This window comes from Notamacropus eugenii, chromosome X (assembly GCF_028372415.1).
Source record: "Notamacropus eugenii isolate mMacEug1 chromosome X, mMacEug1.pri_v2, whole genome shotgun sequence".
Classification (NCBI taxonomy): domain Eukaryota; kingdom Metazoa; phylum Chordata; class Mammalia; order Diprotodontia; family Macropodidae; genus Notamacropus; species Notamacropus eugenii.
In genome coordinates, this window is record NC_092879.1 from 76,625,117 (window position 1) to 76,631,425 (window position 6,309).

The 6,309-nt window shown below is 43.7% G+C and overlaps 1 long non-coding RNA gene across 1 annotated transcript; it reads right to left on the bottom strand.

The window, feature by feature from the left end:
* Positions 1 to 1,002: 1,002 nt before the first annotated feature.
* Positions 1,003 to 3,712, bottom strand: LOC140515284 (uncharacterized). The gene is made up of 2 exons (XR_011970927.1): positions 2,352 to 3,712; positions 1,003 to 1,721 (listed from the first exon to the last, which is right to left on the bottom strand). It is a non-coding gene; the product is annotated as an uncharacterized lncRNA (long non-coding RNA).
* Positions 3,713 to 6,309: the final 2,597 nt, after the last annotated feature.

The window sequence follows — 6,309 nt, forward strand, 5'->3', positions numbered from 1 at the left end:
GGGGAGACAAAGTAGACAAGTTCTGCTTGGTCCCAGAGGGCATAAATAGGAGCCTCAGATGTGAAGGGTAAAGAGGCATATGTGGGCTCATTGCAAAGAAAACCTTCCCCACAATCCAAGTGGAAGGGATTCTCTTCACTGGACATCTTAAAGTAGAAGTGGGATGCCCATTGTTGGTGTGCGGCAGAGGGGAATCTTGGTCAGGTCTAGGCTGGACTAGATGTTCCGAGTCCCTCCTGACTCTGAGAATCTCTGACCTAATTTCTTTCCTTTTATGCCATCCAGGAAAGAAACTTCAAATAAAAAAGCCAAATCCAGAGCGCAGCTTGAGTAATCAGCGCACATCAGCTGTTTCATGGCTTCTCTATCTTGCTTCAGCCCTAAGAGTCTTCATTTCGCTCTGCGCTTTTCCCTGTAAGCTGCCCCAAGTCTTCTTGGGAGCACATGGTATATAAATCTTCCATAAGTGAAAAATCAGGGGTTTGGGTCTTCTGGAAAAGGGTTTCAATTGCTCAGAGGTGTGAGTCCTCTCTCTGATCCCCAGATGTCCTACTCCCCATAAGCCCCACCCCCTGGAGTCTGGACTCTGTCTAATTCCTATTGATGGTACCCCTTCATTTATGGGCAACTGTACACAAACAGGACCCCTAACTAACACGTTGTGGGTCAAGGGAAAGACAGCGGGGTAGAGTAGAAAAAGCCCTGAACTAGGGGGTTCAAATTCCAGCTGTGCTGCTTTTGAGCTATGTGACCTTGAGTATGTTACATTCCCTTTCTGGGCCTCAGTATCTTCATCTGCAAACCAAGGAGAGGGATGGTTGTGGATTGGCCCATAGGATTTAGAGCCCTAGAGATCATCTAATGCAACTTCCTTAATTTACTGAGAATGAAACTGAGGTCCAGAATGTAAATCCAGTTCCTCTGGTCTTTAGGGTCCTTTCCAGTCAGCTCTAAATCCCATGATCCTATAAGCATGTGACCTGGAGCATATATAGAAATGTCTTATCACAAGGACTCTTTATTCCTCTTCTGTGAAAGAGGTAGAGTAAGACAGTGGATGAAGTATGGCCTTTATCTGAGTTCAAATCCAGTCTTAGATGTGTACCAGCTAGTCCCCAACTTCAGTCTGCCTCAGTTTCCAAATCTATAAAATGGGAATAATAATATATGGGACACTTACGTCACAGGCTCTCATGCTGTTGTATAGATGAAGTGCTTTGCAAACTTTAAAGTGCTATGGAAATATGAGCTGGGACCATTACTGTCCAATCCTTCCCTTCCCCCTTTTCTTCCTTGGGGTGGGCTAATGAGCACACAGATCAGGGAGGGAGGCTGCATTCCTTGTTGCTCACTGCTCCAATCAAGAGCGTCCTTCTGTGCTTGTTATTAGCCTCTGGTGGCTGGCTTTTTCTGGCATTCCTCAGGCTGAGCCCGCTCCAGGTGGAAAGGTCCTTAAAGCAAAATTGGCCCCAGAATAGTATAGGCCTGTCAGAGATCTTAGGCTCTTCTGAGGCTTGCTGAAAATCTGCTAACAAATGAACGGCCAGAAAGGTTAAGTGATGGTTTGGCGAACATGTGTCGAGGAGGGGAGGCACATGTCAGAAGAGTGCCCTCTTGTCTCCCAACCTGTGGGGGGCAGCTAGGGCAGCATCAAATTGCAGGCTTTGGGGCCAGGTCAAATAACGCCAAGCAAAATCGTGTAACATGTGGTAGAACCAGGCCTGTGGAGAGGAAAACAGCTCATAAAACGGCTGTGGAAAGCCCGATGAAATTCCTGCCCTAGTCGGACCTCCTTATCACTACGAAAATAAACAAAATTAACATCTTGTTCCCTTGCTTCAGAAATATGGGCACCAAAGACAAACGGACTGGCAGGGGAAGGGAAAAAGCATTATGGGGCAATTGTTGTCAACTATTATTGTCAACTCTCTAGGCACGTGAAGGGATGCTTCTTACATTAGGGCTACCTCATGGACTTCCCTGCCCACTTAGGCTGTCCCATTTTTTCAAATACAATTTCATTCAACTAACTTAAGTACCTGCTGTGTGCTGGATCACCTCAAAGAATTTTGCAATCAATCAAGGTAGTTAAATACACAAAAAAATCAATTAATTCCCAGTCATTTGTTAAGCACCTACTGTATTGCTAAGTACTAGGGATACAAAAAGAAGTATAAGACAGTCCCTGACCTCACTTAAATAATTATAAAATGACTCCTTCATACAAGGCTGCCAGCTTATATTCCTACTTTCTTATCTCTGTAAAATCTTTCTGAGAATGATCTATATGTGTACCAAGGACATCCTTGATGAAAACATGGGAAAGGAACACACAAACTTTCATAAATTACCTTTGACAGGTGATCACATCCTTGCAGTCCCATGAATTGCTGAGAGTAGGAGAGAATATGTTTCTTCTTTCTCAATTATCTAAAAGAGGGCATTTGATTCAATAGAATGAAATGAAGCCTTAAAGGATCTCTTTTACCAAGATATACATCATGCACATTAAGATTATATAAGATTCCTTGTTAAATGCAACCACAGATATGACTCTGTTATTAATATCAAATAGAGATGTATGCTCCCAAAAGGCAGAGGATGTTCAATTCAAGGTCTAAGTGGAAGAGACATTTCCTATAGATGTTTGTGGATGATGTTGTGCTGATTAAAGCAAGCGCCAGATCATTTGGGGGCTTTCTTACTTACATTCGTGATTCCTTGAAAGAGATCAGCCTAGTGATCCATACAGTAAAACTTAAATGGCTGAAAAATACCTGCTGTCCACACTATAATATGCAGTTGGATGGGCAATCGATCTATTGCGCTAGTCCATCAAACATATATCCGAGTCAGACACTGCAAATAGACAGTGAATCGGGCCCAAAACTGAATAGAAGGAAGTGTGCCCTTGGATGGCCTTTGGGATCTCCAGAAAATTGAAGCTGTGAGCAATCCAAAGGGCTGCAGAGAGATGAATGGTGGGTGCAATTTAGGCTGTAGAATATTTCCAGTGATGACTTACAGCTAAGAAGCAACATAATGGATATCATGTACGATTGGAGAAAAAGGTGGGCTGACTTTTTAAGTGAGGAGAAGGGATGACAGATGGATACCCTAAGTACTGAACTGGGACCCCTCTAGCATAAAAGATCCAAAGAAAGGGCCCACTCTGCCTCTGTTGTAGGGGATGCCGGGCAAAACCTGGACAAGCATTTCATAGGATGAGAAGGCTTTAGTGGGTTTCAATCTGCACTGGTGGAGGGAATACCCAGAATGATGAGATCACAGCACCACTGAAGTACATAAAGTATAGACAGTATAGGGAGTTGGCCCTAGAGTTACAAAGATGTGAAAAACAAGGCAGTCCTTGCCCTCAAGAAGAATATAGTCTAGTGGAGAGGATAGGACCATATACACAGATGATCTTGGCCAAGTCACTTCTCTCTGGGCCTCAGTTTCTTCCTCTGTCAAATGATGGCATTGGATTAGATGATTCCCCAAGATTCCTTTCACAAACTATGAATTTATGATCTATGGCAAATATATTGCAAGGATAGGGGGCAAAGGAGAGATATCGTCAAGGTACTTGAGGGAAAACTGAGGAGAAAGAACATGTTTAGTTGAAGATATGAGGGAGGAAGTGGCATCTGAGCTAGAGAAAGGAGAAAAGGATTTGGAAAGGCAGAAATAAAGACAGAGTACATTTCTAGTCTAGAGGACAGCCTGTGCAAATGCCACTGTTTGTCCTTTGTTCTTGAAGAGGATCATGACATCAGGGAGGTGATGCCATGACTTGCAAGTGAATTGGATTTAAGTGAGAGAGGCTTATGCAAGATCACCAGCCTCACTCTCTCCAGAGCCCTGTGGGTCCAGTGGTCAGATATAGATCAGGACGACTGGAGATGATCCCCCTGTGCAAATGCATGGAGGTAAGAAGGGGCAGGACAAGATCCATGGAATAGCAAGCAGCCCAGTTTAACTAATAACTCTCAAGGACTGGAAGGGAATAATGCTAGCTGACTAGAACATCTCACAACAGCCTTGTAGAGTAGCTGCTATAGGTATCATTACCCCCATTTTACAGATGAGCAAACAGAGGTTAAATGACTTGCCCAGGACCATACAGCTATTAAAGTGTCAGAGGGGATTTGAACCTTGGTCCACTACCCTTTCCATTCTTCTCACTATGACTAGCAGACCAAAAAAAAAGGCCTTTTCCTGCTGCTTCAGGTACAGTGACACAGATATTTATTTGTATGATAGACTAGACCTAGAGAAAGAGTACTGGGCATTTCTCTGGAAATATCAGGAGAGAAAGGAACAGTGGAGTTTAAAGGAACAGGACCTAGGAACCCATTGAGTCTAAGATTATGCCTGCATTCAAGTGAAGAGGAGACACTGGCCAATCCTTCTGGCTATCAAGCCAGGCTGGTCAATCTAGGGCTGTCCTCAGAGGCAGAAAGAGCTATCAGGGTCTCAGTGCTAAGACTGGTAAGTAACAGACAAGTTGTTCATTGGGGGAGGCAGCATTCTCCCACACTGAGGCAATCACGAGTTTTCTCCCTTCCCACTTTTCAGATAATGATGGCAATGAATTCAGAGAATGCAACACTTAGAAGCACTTTAGCCAGAATCCCCAATCTCTCTGCGTTTTTGCTGATGGTGCTTTGAGTTTACTACCTTTTTGCTCGACTGTTTTGGGAAGTTACTGTCAGTGCTTGAGCTGAGACAAGTGGAGCCACCAGGGAGGTGACAATACCATGCTCTAGAAATACTTGGAGGTCAGATCTGCTACCAACTGGCTATGCAACCCTGGACAGTTCCTCCCCTTCTCTGAGTCTCAGTTTTCTTCTCCATAAAGTGAGGGGGTTGGACTAAATCAGGGGTTTAAAGAATCGTTTTATGTCATGGGCCTCATGGGCTATGTGATGATATTTAAGAATCTCTTCTGAGGATAATGTTTTCAAATGCATGATAAAATACACAGGATTACAAAGGAGACCAATTATACTGAAATGCAGTTACCAAAATATTAAAAAGCGAAGTTCAAAGACCCAGGATTAAGAACCCCTGGACTACCAAATGTCTAAGGGTCTTTGAGCTGCTGTGTGGCTGCACAATGACCAGGGCAGGTAGCTATGGGGGAGGAGATGGGCCCAACTCTCTCAAGGACCCAAAGCCCTTACACATTTGATTAGTGATCAGCTAATGCATTTATTGTGTGATTAGTGATCAACATGCATTTATTGTGTACCTACTATGTGCCAAATGCATAAGCACTAAGCACTGGATCACACCATATGTACTCCTTACCAGGGGAACTCATTTGCAACTGCTCTCTCCCACTATCCCCCTCCTCCCAAGGCATTGCTTTTTGGAGAATTCTTTTTTTCCCTTCAGTATGTCCCTTAATTTTCAATTCACTGCAATAAAAAACATGAGGGAAGGGTGGAGGAAGAGGAGAAAGGAACATCTATACACTGAGATTTTTCTCAGGCTGCATCCTCCTAGGAATGGCTCAGAGCACAATCTCTCATCAGCTACCACATGGTATAACAGAAAGAGTACTGGTTCTATAGTCAGAAGCCCTGGGGCAGGGATGTGTGTGTGTGTGTGTGTGTGTGTGTGTGTGTGTGTGTGTGATGGGATGGGGAGTCCTAGTCTGGTCTCTGCCACTTATTGACTGGGTAACCTTGGGCAAGTGGCCTCAGTTTCCTTCTCTATCAAATGAAGGGATGGGGCTGGACTAGATGACCCCTAAAGTCTCTTTTAGCCCTCTGACACTGGGTTAGGGCAGGGATCTGGGAACTTGATGTTATCCCAGTGTTTAGAGCTGAGATTAGAAGCAGCTATTGGGAAAGGAGATCTCATCATCTGAGTTGGTGGTGTTATCTAATGTGAAGGTATGGGTTCTCCAAATAACTCACCCACCGAAGTCCTCAAACAGCATAGCAGATTCAGTACTAGGCTTGGAGTCAGGAATACTTAAGTTCAAATCTGGCCTACTGGGCAACTCATCTAACTTCTTTCTGCTTCAGTTTTCTCATCTGTAAAACAGAAATAATAATAGCACCTACCTATCAGAATTGTTGTGGGGATCAAATGAGAAAATTTTTGATGGCCATTCTTAAACATCAATGTCACTTCTCGCCAGTTTCCCAACCCCAATAGAACTTTGCTCAGAGCTCTAGTGTCTTACAATGCTGCTTTCCTTTTCATTATTGTAGTTATCATGTACATTGCTATCCTGGTTCTTCTTTTCTTAGTTACATCAGTTCATACAATTTTTTCAAGGTTCTCTGAATA